This window comes from Physeter macrocephalus, chromosome 5 (genome assembly GCF_002837175.3).
Source record: "Physeter macrocephalus isolate SW-GA chromosome 5, ASM283717v5, whole genome shotgun sequence".
NCBI classification, from domain to species: Eukaryota; Metazoa; Chordata; class Mammalia; order Artiodactyla; family Physeteridae; genus Physeter; species Physeter macrocephalus.
In genome coordinates this window covers 51,665,435-51,682,805 of record NC_041218.1, presented here as the reverse complement: position 1 = coordinate 51,682,805, position 17,371 = coordinate 51,665,435, and the positions used below count along the sequence as shown (strand labels likewise).

The 17,371-nt window shown below is 43.6% G+C and overlaps 1 long non-coding RNA gene across 2 annotated transcripts in view; it reads right to left on the bottom strand.

Moving 5' to 3' along the window:
* Positions 1 to 438: 438 nt before the first annotated feature.
* Positions 439 to 17,371, bottom strand: part of LOC114486247 (uncharacterized) — a 92,977-nt gene continuing 76,044 nt past the window's right edge. Inside the window, exons 4-5 of one of the 2 annotated variants that reach the window (XR_003679654.2) lie at positions 13,311 to 13,408; positions 439 to 1,657 (exon numbers count right to left, since the gene is read on the bottom strand). This is a non-coding gene — a long non-coding RNA (uncharacterized lncRNA). Of the gene's footprint in view, positions 1,658 to 8,069; positions 8,241 to 13,310; positions 13,409 to 17,371 lie in introns of those variants that run through there. The other variant, XR_003679653.1, reaches the window with a different exon arrangement.

The following is a 17,371-nucleotide window of genomic DNA, read 5'->3' as shown; positions in this document are numbered from 1 at the left end:
TCTCTCTCTCTGCTCCTTCTGGGACCCCTATAATGTGAATGTTGTTGTGTTTAATGTTGTCCCAGAGGTCTCTTAGGCTGTCTTCATTTCTTTTTATTTTTTCTTCTTTATTCTGTTCCGCAGGTGAATTCCACCATTCTGTCTTCCAGGTCACTTATCCGTTCTTTTGCCTCAGTTATTTTGCTACTGATTCCTTCTAGTGTAGTTTTCATTTCAGTTATTGTATTGTTCATCTCTGTTTGTTCATTCTTTAATTCTTCTAGGTCTTTGTTAAACATTTCTTGCATCTTCTTCATTCTTTTTTCTTTATTCTCCTCTGCAGTAGTTATTTCCACTATTTTATCTTCCAGGTCACTTATCCATTCTTTTGCCTCAGTTATTTTGCTACTGATTCCTTCTAGTGTAGTTTTCATTTCAGTTATTGTATTGTTCATCTCTGTTTGTTCATTCTTTAATTCTTCTAGGTCTTTGTTAAACATTTCTTGCATCTTCTCAATCTTTGCCTCCATTCTTTTTCCGAGGTCCTGGATCATCTTCACTATCATTATTCTGAATTCTTTTTCTGGAAGGTTGCCTATCTCCACTTCATTTAGTTGTTTTTCTGGTTTTTTTCTTGTTCCTTCATCTCGTGCATAGCCCTCTGCCTTTTCATTTTGTCTATCTTTCTTTGAATGTGGTTTTTGTTCCACAGGATGCAGGATTGTAGTTCTTCTTGCTTCTGCTGTCTGTCCTCTGGTGGATGAGGCTATCTAAGAGGCTTGTGCAAGTTTCCTGATGGGAGGGACTGGTGGTGGGTAGAGCTGACTGTTGCTCTGGTGGGCAGAGCTCAGTAAACTTTTATTCTGCTTGACTGTTGATGGGTTGGGCTGGGTTCCCTCCCTGTTGGTTGTTTGGCCTGAGGCAACCCAACACTGGAGCCTACCTGTGCTCTTTGGTGGGGCTAATGATGGACTCTGGGAGGGCTCATGCCAAGGAGTACTTCCCAGAACTTCTGCTGCCAGTGTCCTTGTACCCATGGTGAGACACAGCCACCCCCCGCCTCTGCAGGAGACCCTCCAACACTAGGAGGTAGGCCTGGTTCCGTCTCCCCTGGGGTCACTGCTCCTTCCCCTGGGTCCTGATGTGCACACTACTTTGCGTGTGCCCTCCAAGAGTGGAGTCTCTGTTTCCCCCAGTCCTGTTGAAGTCCTGCAAACAATTCCCACTAGGCTTCAAAGTCCGATTCTCTAGGAATTCCTCCTCCCGTTGCCGGACCCCCAGGTTGGGAAGCCTGATGTGGGGCTCAGAACCTTCACTCCAGTGGGTGGACTTCTGTGGTATAAGTGTTCTCCAGTCTGTGAGTCACCCACCCAGCAGTTATGGGATTTGATTTTACTGTGATTGCACCCCTCCTACCATCTCATTGTGGCTTCTCCTTTGTGTTTGGATGTGGGGTATCTTTTTTGGTGAGTTCCAGTGTCTTCCTGTCGATGATTGTCCAGCAACTAGTTGTGATTCTGGCGTTCTCACAAGAGGGAGTGAGAGCACATCCTTCTACTTTGCCATCTTGGTTCCTCTCCGCTGATTTCTTTAACGTTTACATCTGCTCATGGAGTGAAATTATCATGTGGGAGCAACTGCTAGGAACTCCAACTCTTTCCTTCAGTTGATCTGATACCTAGAAAAAGATTAAACTAACTGTTGAACTGAGCCCAAGAACTTACAGGGGAAGTACAAAGAGCTTGATTTGGAACCCTTTTGCTCAACTTTTAAAATAATAGCAATAATTATAATGCTGATTAGCATTTATTAATTTGGCTGCTACTCTAAACGCTAATGCTTTACATACATTATTCCATTGATTCTGACAACATACGTATAAGGGAAATAATATTATCTCTTTTATTATATAAATGCACATATGTAATATAGAATAATATTATTAGATGAAAAAACTAAGGCGTAGAAGATTAAATGGCTTTCAGTGGCCCACACAGCTCTTTCAAATCTAAGCCCACCTGACTTTGGAGCATTCACTAACAGTGATTATATCACAGGATGTAGGGCCTTACTCTTCAAAAAATGTAGAGAAATATGAAAATGTGAACTGTACCCTAGCAAATGTAAGTAAAAAGTTACCTTCAAGCTAACAATTCATTGTGCTTATATGTTCATCAGTCACTACTTTCCATTTAATATTAAAGGTATTTTTACAGTAATAGGAAAGGAAACTAAAATGATATTTTTTTGTGTTTCAAGTAGATAAAAGGGGGCAATGGTTGAATCTATTTGGATTCCATTCTGCTTCAGCCAAGCCGGTACAGAAATGAGGCTGTAATATAAATGAATCTACCCTTGTACTAGAGGGAAACATATATAGTCTTTAAAGTTATTCAATTTATATTGCTACTCAGTTGTTAAAATGTTGGTGAATGTAGCATGTATATAAATATGACACCAATGACAGCTATAAAGATAAAACTTTTACATTGTAACTTCTCAATTTAAGCACACAAGACTAAATTTGGGGAATAAATCATGATAATGGGTAGCCACTACATTTATAAGAAAATGAATAAATGTCTTATACTATCAGCTTATTAACCTATAATGAGTAGATACTTTATCATCACTTTGTAGATTTTTTTGAAATACCTTGGCACAGTTGTGTTATAGATAACGCAGACTCATCTAGTTGCTAAGAAATTAATTTTATTACCTAAGAAATTGATTTTCTCAGCACTCAGTAGTAGATTGGACTGAAAGAATGCGTGACTGATCCAACACATTAGCCAGCAATGTGACAAACCCAGGGGGAGTATGCTCAGTTATATTCTTCCTTTCTCTGGAGGAGATAAGAAGGGATAAAGATCATACATAGGCAGGGAGGGAGATTAAAGGCAATAAGCGCCCTCAGGGCACAGTGATGAGGCACCCCCAGGAGCAAGTGCCCAGGATTCTTCCATCTAATAGATGTTATGGGAATGCTTCCTATATAGGGCGGGAGGGGAGGGACCCACAGGCAGCCCCTCATATGGTGTCTTGTGGGCAGCCATTTCTGCAGTGTGAAATGAGGGTCAGCACAAGATCCTTTGGCCCCATGTTTGCCACTATGACATACCCTGTTGCTTGATGGTCCCATTATTTTGATTTTGCCTAGAGATGAAGGTTTTGATATCAGGAAGCTCTAAAGTGCAAACACAAAGCTTTGGAAGTAAGAAGATTGTTCAAAGAATGACCCCAGGACATTCTCTGGGTTGCATGGCAACAAGCTAGCTGAGTCAGTGAGTCCCCTTCCCTCTAACTGGAGAGGCTGCTCCCCAACTTCACTTTCAAAGAACAGGACCCAAGATCTCCAAGTGTGGGGCAGCTGGTACTGCTCAGCATCCTCTAAAATCTAGTACCTCAGCATGACTGGCATCTGAGCCTAACGTTTCCTGTGCAAGAACTCTCATATTCACCCTGGTAAAAGGAAGAGCAACAGAGAGGGTGGTCCCGCTCCTGGAGCGTAGCCCCCAGTACACCCAGCCCACCTCTCTGCAAGGGGCTAAGAGAGTAAGGGACACCTGCCTCTGCTGCCTCTTCTGTCCACACATTCCAGTCAGGTTTTCCTCTTTCCACTCAGAGCCAAATTCATGCCCCCCATACCCGCCTCAATCAAATGTATAGGGCTTTATGGCACATATTCTGTGTATCTCTTCCTACCCATATTTTCCCTCATATCCTTTAATCCTGTAATCTTTACATCAAGTTTGGAATGCAATGGGGTAAAAATTAACAAAACACAAAAGTTTCATTTTCATAGATATATAAGAAGAGTCTCTCATCACGTTTCTGAGGAAAGGAAAAGCCTCCACCTCAACCTCCCAAGTACTTCTATCCACATTAGAGCCTGGTGGATGCAGGGAGGGAAGGGCTGCTGTGCTGGATGCCAGGAGAATCAGAACAACACATTCCGGAGAAGAGCCTTTTACCTCTTGAGCAACACATGAGCAGGAGCCACGCTGCATTCCCATGCACAACAGTCCCTGGCACATAGTAGGTACCCAATAAAAATCTGATGAATGACTTGAATGCCTTACATAGGAAGAGCCTACTCCGTGAAATGCAAAGGAACACAGTGCAGAAGGAATCCTGGCTTCCCCTGGACCCTTTCTCATCTCCACTTAACGCTCACAAGTTCCCCTGGAGATGCTGCAACCTAGTTACCTGAAACAACAGGCCTGGCCTCCCAGGGAATGACTGATTAAATGAGCGAGTTGTGAGATTGTAAACCGTTAACCAAAAGGTTGGTCCATAACCCCTTCAGTCATCTGCAGATCCATGAGGGTGATTAATTGGAACCAACCGACCACATCTGAATTGTTTTTTCATGTCACATTTGGAGGTAGCCCCACCTCCTGCCATTGAAAACCATAGCCAGAAGGTCTTTTTCAGAAGGCATCCTGTCTGTGTTACCCTGAGATGCTGAAGGAAGGCTGAGAAAATGAGCCCCGACTCTTTGCCAGCTGACTTCAAACATATTCAATCTCAGCTCACTGGGGTCGGCAGGGTTTAGCAGCTGAAGTGCAGTCAGAGGTCACTGCAAATCAGCAATCTCTGCACAGAGACCTTCCAGGCTGGCTGCTCCTGGCATCCATCCACATCCATCCAAACGGATATGCAGACAATGTGAATGACATCTCCTGCTGCCCTTTAAAATGCTTTGGTTACCAGAGCTCTCAGCATCCCCGTCTTAAGCCACTCAGGTACACACAAGTCCGTCAGCAGTCCCAATTAGGGCATCAGAAAAGAAATGAGTAAGACTTCTCCCAGATGGCTCTAGTGTGAGAAGTGAACGGCATGGATCTCACTAACAGATTTTCCCCCATCTTGGGATGAGGAGCCAGACAGGCACAAAGTGCCCATTAAAGGACGAGCTGGCCTTACCACTCCCTGCCTTCTCATCAAGACAATTTGGCCACACATCACTCTGGAGCCACTTTGCTTGCTGAGCTCCCAGCCTTTATTTTATCACCACCAGTAAACAAGGCCTGTGGCGAGCCAGAGAAATTATCTGCAGGCTGTGATCCGAATTCTGCTATTTCCCCCTGAGTCCTCCACTTTGCAAAGATTTTCTGGCAGGTGATGCCCAGAGAAGATTTGAGCCAACCATGCCAATTAGCACTGACCTTCAGCCTTGGGAATGAAGAGGAGTAATGCTATGGGTGAAGGGAAAAATCACTTATCGGAACGGAAAACACATCTTGCAGCACAAATGGTGCCATTAGTACTCATATAAATAGAAACTTTACACCTTGGTATGAAAGAGTAGAGAGAAGACGTCCCCAGATGGTGAGTCAAGCCCTATCCCTAATTTATTTACCAGGGTCATGCCTCCCCAACCCTTTTAGAGAAAGGAGGGACAAAAAGGAAATACTGTAAATATTGGCAAGAGTATTAGCTAGCCATTCTGAATAACAAACCTAAAATGTTGTAGTTTAACCAACAACCATTAATGATCTCTCCCAAGCCTAAGGGTTGGGTAAGTGATTCTGCTGGTGGTCAGGGCTTGGCACACCTCAGCTGGACGTGGTCACGCTTCTGCTGTCAACTGCCGGGCTGGCTGGGGCCGGGGTGGGGTGGGGTGCTGTTCTAGAATGGCCTCAGAGGGGATGACTTGGCAGTCTCCCACTTGGTTTCTCTTCTTGCAGCCCAGGCTTGTCCTCACGACAGAGGCAAGGTTCCAGCAGGGAACTGAGGGCTAGGCTTGGAACCTGCATGCCAGCACCTCCAATGATTTCTAATGGCCAAAGAGAGGCACGTGGCCAAGCCATATCAAGGGGTGGGGAATTACATCCAGCCTCTTCATGCCACAGCTCCCATGGCAAAGGGCACGACTACAGAGACAGGTGGAGAATTGGGGCCGTCAGGGTAGCTCATTTGCCATGATGGGAGAAGGCAATGAAAGAAAGAATTCGGGGGGAAGGAGAAATAGCTCCAAGGTGTTTAAAAGAATGGGATTGCATCTAACCCCGGCTGCCCTTCTTTCTCCCCTGCTCAGGCCGTCTGTTCAGCCGCCTCCTCAAGCATTGGAAGGTTTAATGCATTTTTGCCTGGGAAAAGTTTGACCAGGTCTCATGACCTGGGTTATCATCCAGCTCCTCTCTGAGAAATGCTGTTGGCTTCCCCCAGGCACAGGGCACATATCTCAGCAGGCAACATTGAAGCCAAACAAGAGTCAGAAAGTCCCCTGGGGCAAAGAGGGATCTCTGACCTGCGGAGGATACTCAGGCCACTTTTAGGGAGGAGTGGGAGAGCAAGGGGGAGAATCTTACCATCACCCCGTGAGATCTGACCCCTGCCTACCTGTTCTGCATCATCATTTGCCATTTCCTCGCATAGGCACCTGCCACCTGGCAGGCTGCATTACCTTCAGTTCCTGAAATATGCTGTGAAAACAGCTCCACATCTGCACCCACACTCTTGTCTAGAACAACTCTGCCCACCCAGATGTCTCTGCTTCACCCTCCAAGTTTCAGTGTGAAGGTCATACCTAGAAGTGCCTCTCCTCTGTGTTTCCAGAACTTACCTCAACCAGAGCACTCCACTCTATTGTAATTGCTGACTCTTCTGTATTCCTTATGATTTTGTCAGTTCCCTTAGAGCTGACAAAAAAGTTTTTAGTCCTCACATTCCCAAGGTGAACCAGACCTTTAGTCTCCATATTCCCAAGGTGAACCAAGCCTTTAGTCTCCATATTCCCAGGGCTTAATTCAGAGCCCACAGCATAGAAGTGCTTAATAAACACAGCTTCACTTTCTCCTCAGGAAACAATATAACCTCTATTTATGGAGCAAATGCAGGTTTGTAAAGGACTTAATTTACTTTCCCTGTGCCTCTGCAGCAGAGCTGACTTGTCTTATTCCAGCTTTGTAGTTGACTTGGGCAAATTTTAACTAATTTGCCTAAAATCAACTAGCTCCTAAGTGACAAAGCAAGAACTGAAATCTCCGTCTTCTAAATCTTAGCCCAGTGTTCTTTCTTTTTAACCCTAGGTTTAAAATGTATTTACTTAACTTTTTTTTTTTTTTTTTTTTTTTTTTTTGCGGTGCCCGGGCCTCTCAACTGTGGTGGCCTCTCCCGTTGCGGAGCACAGGCTCCGGACGCACAGGCTCAGTGGCCATGGCTCACGGGCCTAGCCACTCTGTGGCATGTGGCATCTTCCCGGACCGGGGCACGAACCCGTGTCCCCTGCGTCGGCAGGCGGACTCTCAACCACTGCGCCACCAGGGAAGCCCTACTTAACTTTTAATGTCCTTACTTCACTCCAAAAGAGAATTTATTCAACAGACAGTTAAGCACCAACCATATATTGGGCACTGTTCTTCAAGCTAAGAATATGGTCATACATAAGACAGAGCAAGTGGGGGTTAGACAATAAACGGTATTTAATTTAATTATTTACAATGAGATACTTAGCATTTACTATATGCCAGGCACTATTTTGTATGTTTTTCATTTACAGATGAAGAGATTGAAGCACAGAGAAGAGAAATCACTGGTCCAAGGTCACACAACTGGTAAGTGGAAAAGCTGGAATATGAATGCAATCTGCTTCCCGAGTCTGTGCTCATAACCACTCCTCCAGTCTGCCTGATATAAAATTTTCTATAATGTTAGGTCATGATAAAGATTCTAAAATAAGAAAAGCAGGGTAGGAGGCAAAAGGAATAGGGGATGCTGCTTCAGACATGGTGAACAGAAGCAGCCTATCTGAAGAGGTGGCACTGGAGCAGAGGCCTGAATGAAGGGAGGGGTGAGCCTTGATGGGGAAGGGCATGGCAGAAAGAGGGGACAGCAAGTGCAAAAGCTCCGAGATAGAACAGTGCTTGGTGAGTGTAAGGAACAGCAGCGGCCAGTGTGAACAAGGGGAAAGGTGATGCAGGATGCATTTCGAGGGGTGATCAGGGGCAACACGAGAGAGGGCTTGGTTTTTGCCATACTAAAGAGTTTGAATTTATTTTAGCATGACTTATGGTAGCTTACATAATTACAAATGATGTAAAGAATAAAACAAAATCAGATAAGTGAGAAAAAGATTGGGGATTGGGAAAAAGGTAGAAAAAATTAAGCAAAGGTAAGGTTAGATATAAAATTTAGACCTTACATTTTGCTAGCGATTGTAGATCATACACTTTGCCACCAGCATCAGTCTGCAAATTGGAGCTTGAACTTCCTTGTGGCCATCGCAAGAGGGAAATATGGGCCAGTCCGTGCTTCTTAGTATCAAAAGATAAAAAGATGTTGTTTAGAAGCGCACCTATTCCTAGTACTGAGACCTTAGGGAATTCACTAGCCGACAGAGAAAGTGAGTTGGAATCCTGAATTGATCAAAAGAAAAATTAAGGTATTTTGTAACTAAAAAGAGGTATTTTATAACTACACTGAGATGTACAAAGTTTGAATGGTTTACCCATGGTGGAAACATCAAAACTGAATATTAAAATCTTCCTGTGTTTTTTTATATACAGAAGTTTCAGTCCACACAATTTACAAAGACCACATTTTGAGGCTCAGATCATGTCCATGATAGTAAAGTGGTTGATCTAGGAAATGGTTGATTCATTGGTTTAGGCCGATGCAAAGGTTGGGGTGGCAGGCCAATGATGGTTGAGAAAAAGAAATGGACCACATTGTAGCCCTATAGAGGCCAGGCAAGGACACGGTGTTTCTCATTTCTAGCATATGAGGAGAGAGAGGAATCTGCTCTTTTATTGTATTCTCTTGACAATCATTACTGAAAGCCAACTTTTTTTCTGCTTAGTAGAAAATGGAGAGAACAGGCAGATTGGTTGACAAGGCCATGAGGGGGACGTTTCCCCATTAACCCGTGGGCTCGTTAATACTCATAACAGCTCCTATGCTTTGGACATTTACTCCATTCAGACAGGCTTGATTTCTTTCCATGCATTCCTAAATAAAGCTCTTTACCTTCTGGAGGCAGGCACTTGATAGGATTTAATGGGACGAGGAGCCTCACAAGCCTTGGGTGTTGTGCCTTTATTAAGTCCCAAAGTTTTGACGACATGACAGAGAGAACATTTGAAAGCCATGTAAGTTGTTCAGGCTATTCATGAACTACATTACAGATTGTAACACCAGAGCCCTAATGGTCTCTAGTGACTAAAGAAAGGCCAGGGCTGAGGATGGAGAACCTGGGATCATGCACAGAGGCTACTGTTGATGACTGCTCCAAGGAAGAGAGGAAGAGAAAGGAACCCGGGGCCGTGAATAAACCCACACTCTTGATGCAGTCCTCTTCAGGGCCCTTCTGATTCTTTGCATTGCCTCAGTCTTTGGTTCCCCTTCATACATTCTTTCTCTTGTCAGAGAGGAGAGGAACTGAGAAAACACCTTTGGGTTTGTCGTTAAAAGGTCATGGAGCCTTTCTTAAGGGCAATCTCAGTAGCAGGAGAGGTGGGAACCAGACGCAGAAAAAGCCGGTGGCGAGGAGGTGGAGATGGGGAGGACTCACCCAGAAAGTGGCAGAGATGGGAAGGAGAGAAATCACACGGTGGGTTAAAGATGCAGTGGGGTCAAGAGCTATGCTCTTTCCAAAATAGAGGAGATCTGCTGTGCATGGACAAAAGGAAGAGTTCCAGAGGATTAATGAAGGACCAAGGCTGGAGTCAAGAAGGAATGAGCAGGAATTAGCCTTATGTTTATCCTCGGAAGAGAAACAAGACACTTCTGAGACAGGTTCAATAGAAGAGGACACAAGAGCTGTTATTTTGAGGAGAAAGGAACTCTTGTTGTCCATGCAGCCTCATTCTTCTCAGGAAAAATAGGAGTGTGGTTGTGTGTGTGTGTGTGTGTGTGTGTCGGCGGGGGCTGTTGACCTACCAAGAATGAGGGAGGGGAGATAAGACTAGGGACTAGGGCTGGGGGAAAAATGGAAAAATGCTGAGATGGCTTCTGTCACATTGCACAGAGCTCTTAGGAAAGGGCTGGATGCGAAGCAGTTTCTCAGTACAAATGTCTGGAGATATCTTGGGTACTGTTGAGAAATAAAGAATAAAACTCAACCCTGACTGGGTATAGAAACAAACATTCTCTCTGCTCAGGACTCAGGTGCGAGGGGAGTGAGGGGGAAGAAAAGGCCTTAGCAGATTTGGGAAAGATCTCAACAAATACTAGCTCCAGTCAAAAGCAACAACAAGGAAAGTAAGTTTCTAAACCTTCTAGCTATATTCAATGTACAATACATTTTCCTCCAAATAATTGATTTACTCTTCCATAAATATATCATTTCTCCCTCTGTTCCTTCTTTCCATTCTCCTGCATTTATTAAGTATAATTGGACCGTGAACTGCACCAGAGACTATTTCTAATAATATTCCTGCATATGTAAGGCACTTTCTTGCATATTCACTTTCTCATTTCATCCTCTTGAAACCCCTAACAGGACAGTAGGAAGGGCACTTGTGTCCATCTCATTCTAGATGAGGAAAGAGACTAAAGACAGTCTCGGGAAAGTGACTTCTAGCCCTCCAGTTCCCTACATGCTCCCCTAGCCCTGACTTTCCCCTTCACAGCTCTATCACGTCATAATTATTTATTTACGTAATTATTTACTTAAAGTCTGTCTTCCCTGCTGGGTTGTAGCTCCATGAGGGCAGACTAGGGGTCTTGTTCACTATCATTTTCCTAATGGATCCTGTTATCACTCAATCTTCAATGTCTAGACTCGTAGTAGATAATCAGTAGATTTGCTGTTGGAGGGTCCCCCTAATCTTTCTTGAACACATCCTTTTCTTTTTTTTTTTTTCCTTTTGTGGCTCCAGTGGCCCGTGGAACATTGTTACCTTGTGTGGCCCATATTTTTTCAGTTTTATCTTCTAATGCTTTCCATTGATTTTTTTTTTTTTTTTTTTTGCGGTACGGGGGCCTCTCACTGTTGTGGCCTCTCCCGTTGCGGAGCACAGGCTCTGGACGCGCAGGCCCAGCGGCCATTGCTCACGGGCCCAGCCGCTCCGCGGCATGTGGGATCTTCCCGGACCGGGGCACGAACCCGCGTCCCCTGCATCGGCAGGCGGATTCTCAACCACTGCGCCACCAGGGAAGCCCACACATCCTTTTCTTTAAAGATATTTTACAACTAAAAGACCCTTATAAAGCTATATGAATTGAGATTCTTGAGCTTTTACATTTTCCCCAATATTTTACAGTGGTGTCGCTTAAACTTAATTTAACAGCATATCTGACATGTAGCAGATGGTCAGTAATTTTTGTTGTGGTTCAAGAGTGATTATATCTGTGAAAGAGCCAGAACCTGAGCCTCGTGCCCTGACTCAAGTTTGCATTTGTTCTACATTTCTCTGCTTCCACAGTATAACTAGAACAGTCCTGGAACATAGCAGACAACCAATAGGTAGCTATTTAATGAATCAATGAACGAGTATCACTTGATACAGAATTAATGTCTGTGCAATTAATTGTTTGCTGGTTCATTGTATTTGAGTATCTGCCAGTGACACCTATGATTTTTAAACTCCATTGTTATGTAGCCAAGAATGATTTTGTTTGCAGTAGAAAAATAAGAAATGGACATAGGCAATAATAAAATGGAACCAGAGAGCTGAAAAGTGCTTCTCCCACCCGGGACATCATTAACCCGAGGGAGAGAACTTCAGTTATCTTTGTTTACCTCTTTGATATTAGAGAAATAAGATAATGAATGTCTTTTTAAAAGTTATATAGCAAGCAATGGATTATTGCTCAGCTGAAAACAATCACTTAGGCTAAACTTTTAAGACTTGCCACACTTTCCCCAGTTGGCCTAACTTTGCCCCTACTAACTCCCTGGCCTCAGTTTCCCCATCTGCAGTATGGATGCTAGTGTCTGCATTACCTGCCTCTCTGAGTCAAATAAGATGGATGTTTAGTAAAAGCCATGTTTTACCAAGCTTGGTGGCAACTCAAAGGATGACTTGTTAACTGAAAATTTCCTTATGGCAGAGAATCATAGAAAAGGATAAATAGATACCACAGACATTTTATCTAAGTGTATATATCTAAAACATAGACCTGTATCTTCAATGACCAAGCTTTTCTCTAGGACTTAGGTCTCTTCTTCCAGTATGGATTTGCCAGTAGGACGTTCCCATGGTATTTACGGCTTGGATCCATTTCTTATAAAGAAGTTAAAACTTAAAGACCCTTGTAAAATGATATAAATTGAGAGTCCTGAATTTTTAAAACATTTTTCACCAATATTTTACAGTGGTCTCACCCAAACTTAACCTGACAGATAGCGCTTGTTTTGGCAACTCATTTTAGGTAATCTTTCCAAATCATTCAACTCTATTTTTGTGGAAACAACTCTCTGCCTCTTCACTTCATAGCTCATCAGTTTTAAATTAATCAAGTTAAATTAGTATAAATACTAATATAAATTAAGTACAACTGCTAAAATTAAATTGAGAAATAACTGTAACTTGGTATACCACACAACAGATAGGAATAGAGACGCATGGCATTTTAGAGCAGTAGCTTTCAAACTATTTCAGTACATCCAGAGTAGGAAAGACATTTGCTGTTGCAGCCCCATAGCCATGCACACACACACACACACATGCACACACACACACTCATACAAATACAAAACACACATGCTCCTCAAACAAAAATTTCAGAAAACACACCTAACCTTGCCCTTATCATGTGTCACATACTTTGATGTTTATTCTTCTGTTTTACCTATTGACTTGAAAAAAAATTCTGGATACAACCTAAATTGTTTTCATGATGCACTCATGGATCTCACCATGGAGTTTGCAAAGACCCTGTCCTACAGGGTCAGTTTTAATCAAGAGATTTGAGTATGATATGGTCCTCAGCCAGCACCTTATATGAAGGAGATGGAGAGAGTCAGTGGGAGTGGCAAGCAGGTGGAGTGGAGGTTGGCTAAGAGACTTTCTAGTGTGTGTGGAAATGTGTTGTAAATGTGTAAGGAGCTCTGCCGGTGTGAGCCTTAGTTTTCCTCTAGAACAAGGCTCCCTGGTAATTGTTCTTAAACCCTGTGCTAGGTCCCCCAGTTGTCCTGATAACTGGGTATGTATGAGATGGATTTTCTGTGCCCCCCTCCGGGTAGTGGAAATCAATCCAAGTAGAAGTGGTGTGCTCTCAGCCAGTCCACAGAGAGACCAAGGATGGTGCTGGAGACAGTGCTGCCAGCGTCCTACCTGCCGTGCACATCATGCTCCTCCCCTTGAACACGGCAGTTCACGATTGTATGTCACATGCTGAGACGACTGTCAGCTGGACCAGGCGACTCATGGACCACTCACCTTTAAACCTTTAACTCACTCATCAACCCTGATGGAATGATCATTCGGCTGTTTGTATAGGAAAGCATGAAAGACTCCTCTGGCGTCTGGGATATAACCTGAAGACAAATAGAAATATTAGAAAGGAGAAGAGATAAGGAAATGATCCCAGGCTGCAATTGCCCATCCATACCAGACATGAGCTGTCCAAATTCCAGAGAGTCGGAAGAGCTTTGAAGGAGCTTTATCAACTTTGGATTGCTATACGGACATAAGTACTTTGTATTCCTGATTTCATTCTTTGGGGATCTGAAAAAGTATATCCTGGAAAAGTTCACTCTCATCTCAATAAGGCTTTCAACACCTGGCAAAACATGGAGCCCATCCATCGTCAGGCGAGGCCTCCCTGCCCCTTAATAACCAGATAAGGTGGGCTGGAAACTCCATTCTACTCTCTGGCCAGCCAAGGCCTTGCTTTCACATTTCTGTGACTTCTAAAGAGTTGGGGGATAATTATTTTGGATTTGAGGGCTTTTGCAGCTAATTGTTCAGTTACGTGCATCTGTACATGTGACCACGTTGACCCAGATGTAGAATTGAGCCCTTCCTTAATCTCCACAAAGATCTGCTTTTGTGTTAGCGGGCACATCAAAAGCTGTGAGGAGGCAGAAATAGGGTTTCATTGCAGCAAGTGAACTGAATTATTAGGCAGCCTATTTCTTATTTTACCCTCTTTCCTCAACCCTCGTCTTCTACCCATCCCCAGGCATTTTTTTTTTTTTTTTTTGTGGCATGCGGGCCTTCCCCTGTTGTGGCCTCTCCCGTTGCGGAGCACAGGCTCTGGACGCGCAGGCTCAGCGGCCATGGCTCACGGGCCCAGCCGCTCCGCGGCATGTGGGATCCTCCCATACCGGGGCGCGAACCCGGTTCCCCTGCATCGGCAGGCGGACGCGCAACCACTGCGCCACCAGGGAAGCCCCCCAGGCATTTTTTAAGGATGTCTTTACCCCCTATACTGCCTGTGGCCTCACATTATCTTCCAAGCCTCTCACCGCCTTTCCACGCTCAGGAAACCTACATATATTTCTCTCCCTCCGTTAATCAGAGCAGTTCTATTCTCCCTGACCCTTATCGCCAAGCTCAGCTCTGGTCCCCACCTTTACAAATCCAAATCACACCCAGCATTCAGTGGTGGAAGAAAAAGAGGATAATTGCAATGAAAATACTTCATTTGAGAAAAGAAAAAAAAAAACCCAACATATAGTGGCCACTGTTTAAAACTGGCGATATCTCATGCTGGACAAGAGTGGCCATACTGGACTGGCTGCCCTGGCAGTGGAGTGGGCTCTAGGACAGTAAACCTGGCTGCCTCCAGCTCTGCTCTCTGGAAGGTTCTCTCCTGTACACTGTCCACCATGGCATCATGTGAGAGTATTTTAGGGAGGCGGTCCCTTCCAGAGGCCATAATCATTCCTGTAGTTGCCCACTTCCTGTTAGTTTTGATTTGGGGCCTGCTCATCTTAGGGGTTGAGCAATTACAGGCATTTTAATGCCAAGCTGGGGTTTCTCTGGCAATTCCAGTTGCTTCAAACTATCTGTACGTTATTTTGGCTAATAATAATCATAATACCTAACATATTTATACATACATTGAGGGTTTTCTATGTTTAAGCAGTCTTATAAGCTCTTTATATACACTGTCTTAACTGAATCTTTGAAAGAACCACATGAAGTAAATACTACTATTGCCCCTCTTTTGTAGGGCAGGAGATAGAGGCAGGGAGAACTTAAATAACTTGCCCAAAGTCACACAGCTAGTGACGTTGGGATGGAATTCAGCTAAACCGACTGCAGAGCCCAAGCTTTTTAACACCTATGTCATGTTGCTTAACAAAAGCTTGAGTTATGGTGACTTGAACACAGACCCAGATCTCAAAGCTTCTGTCCCTCAGCAGTGTGCCTCTGTGGTCTCATTTTGGCCTCTGCTTCTGAGGATTGCTAAATAGCCTAGGTGGGGAGGCACAGCCATCCACCCCTCGTTCCCAGAAGTTGGTCCAGTACATGACTCAGCACACTGAAATTTGACAGTCACCCCCTTTGTCAGCTGGGAGCCCTCAACTAATCAGGGATCAGGATTTTCCCAGATCTTACTCTTATCTCCCCCTGAGTTTCCAGCAGTTTTTCTCCCCTGCCTCTGCTGGCACTAACTGTGACTTGGGGAAGAGGATTTGGCTTTGCCAAGCCTCCAAGCTCATGAATAGCTGACTTGCAGTCATCTAGCACTGCTGACCGCAGGCTAACAAGGCCTCACCTAAGAAAGTTGTTTTTCCCCTGTCATGTCATGCTTTTAGATGGGTGAGCCTGTAGGAAAGATTTTGTTGTTCTTGTCAGGCCATACTGAAGCCTGCAAGATATAATCCCAACACTTCCTACCAGTCTGTGATCTGTGATAGAAATATGGTTTAAATCCCAAAATACAGTAGGCACATTGGCCAGGAAAGACTGAATTACACTATATTAACCAATGCCTCCAAAATCTCAGTGGCTGACAACTACTAAGGTTTGTTTCTTCTTCATGCTTCATGCCCCTGGCCGGTCACCAGGGGGCGCCCCACTTATCCAAACTGAGAAATTCAGCAATTCAGCCAGTATCTTGAACCCAGCATTGTGGGTTGCCATGATGAGAGCAAGGAGTGCTTCAGGAAAATCTTGTACCAACAGTTAAGTGCTCAATTTTGCTCCAAATGTATTGGTCAGAACAGGCAGGTCACATGACCCCGCTCAATCACAGGAACCGTAAAATTAAATTCTAACATACGTCTGGAGGGCAGAGAGCTGCAACTGTTGGGTGAGATACTAATGCCTGCAACAGTAAGCTTTGTCACCACATTACAGGTGTTACCAACTTTCTAGCCAGGAGAAAAGGAATCCTCGGCATTCCATCCCCCATGCTGACTTAACCAATTTCATATGCTATGTTCATCGCTTGCAACTCCCCACCTCCAGGTGTTAATATCTGCAGTATTCAGGATTATTCTGGTTGCAAGTGACAGAAAACCACTTTAAATTGGCTTTTGAAAATATGGAATTTTTTGTTTACATCATTAAGAAATCCAGAGCTACATTGAGCTTTGGGAATAGCTGTAGCCAATAACCCAAACGATATCTTTAGGAGAGTGGCTTTCTCCATTTAATTTTTTTGGCTTTGCTCTTCTGTTTGTTGGTTTCATTCTCAAGAAAGATCCTTTATAGGGTGGCAAAAATGGGCACGCATACCCCTAGGCTTATATTCTAGCTGTCTTTGTGGAGAGAATGTACTGATTTTCCAGTAGCATTAGCAGAAGTCACTGATACAGCTTAGAACACATACATATCACCTGTCACTGTAGCCAAGGAAATATGGTGCCCTGATGGGAAGTTCTGAGTCATGTGTCCAACCCCAAGCCTAGAGGGAGGTGGGCTCCACCAGGACTTTATGGGCCAAGAACAGGGGAGGGACAGTTCCTGAGGAAAAGGAAATGACCTGGTCTAGAAGAAAAGAAAATGCATGACAGATGGGCAAAAACAATAGATAATCACTACAATTACATGTCATTTGTATCCCCATTTTCTGGTTGAGGATATTGAGACTTTTTAAGATTAAGTAACAAGTCCTAGATCTTGCAGTGTAGACCTGAAATTCAAACTCAAGTCTGACTGCAAATGACATTTGATTATTTGCTGTGCTCAGTTGCCTGCTATACATTCCTTTTACTAATCTAATAATCTGGAAAGTATGACCAAAATGTAGCATGAGCTTTTTTGAATGTTTAAATTAAAAAATGAGATCTACAGTACTTCTCAGTATTTAGAAAATGTTGATGAAAAAGATGACTATAATATGATATGAAACCCCAAGCTATCTAAATCTTTCTACAAATAGAGAAAAAAAAAATGAATTTTTTTAAGTTCATGATCTCCTTTAGAAAAATTAAATGGTGAAAATGAGTTAATTGATAAATACAAATTCCTTTTTAGAAAGGACACAGATTTAATATAAAGTAATTGCCTCTTTATGACTGATTTATCTTAAGCCTGACTGC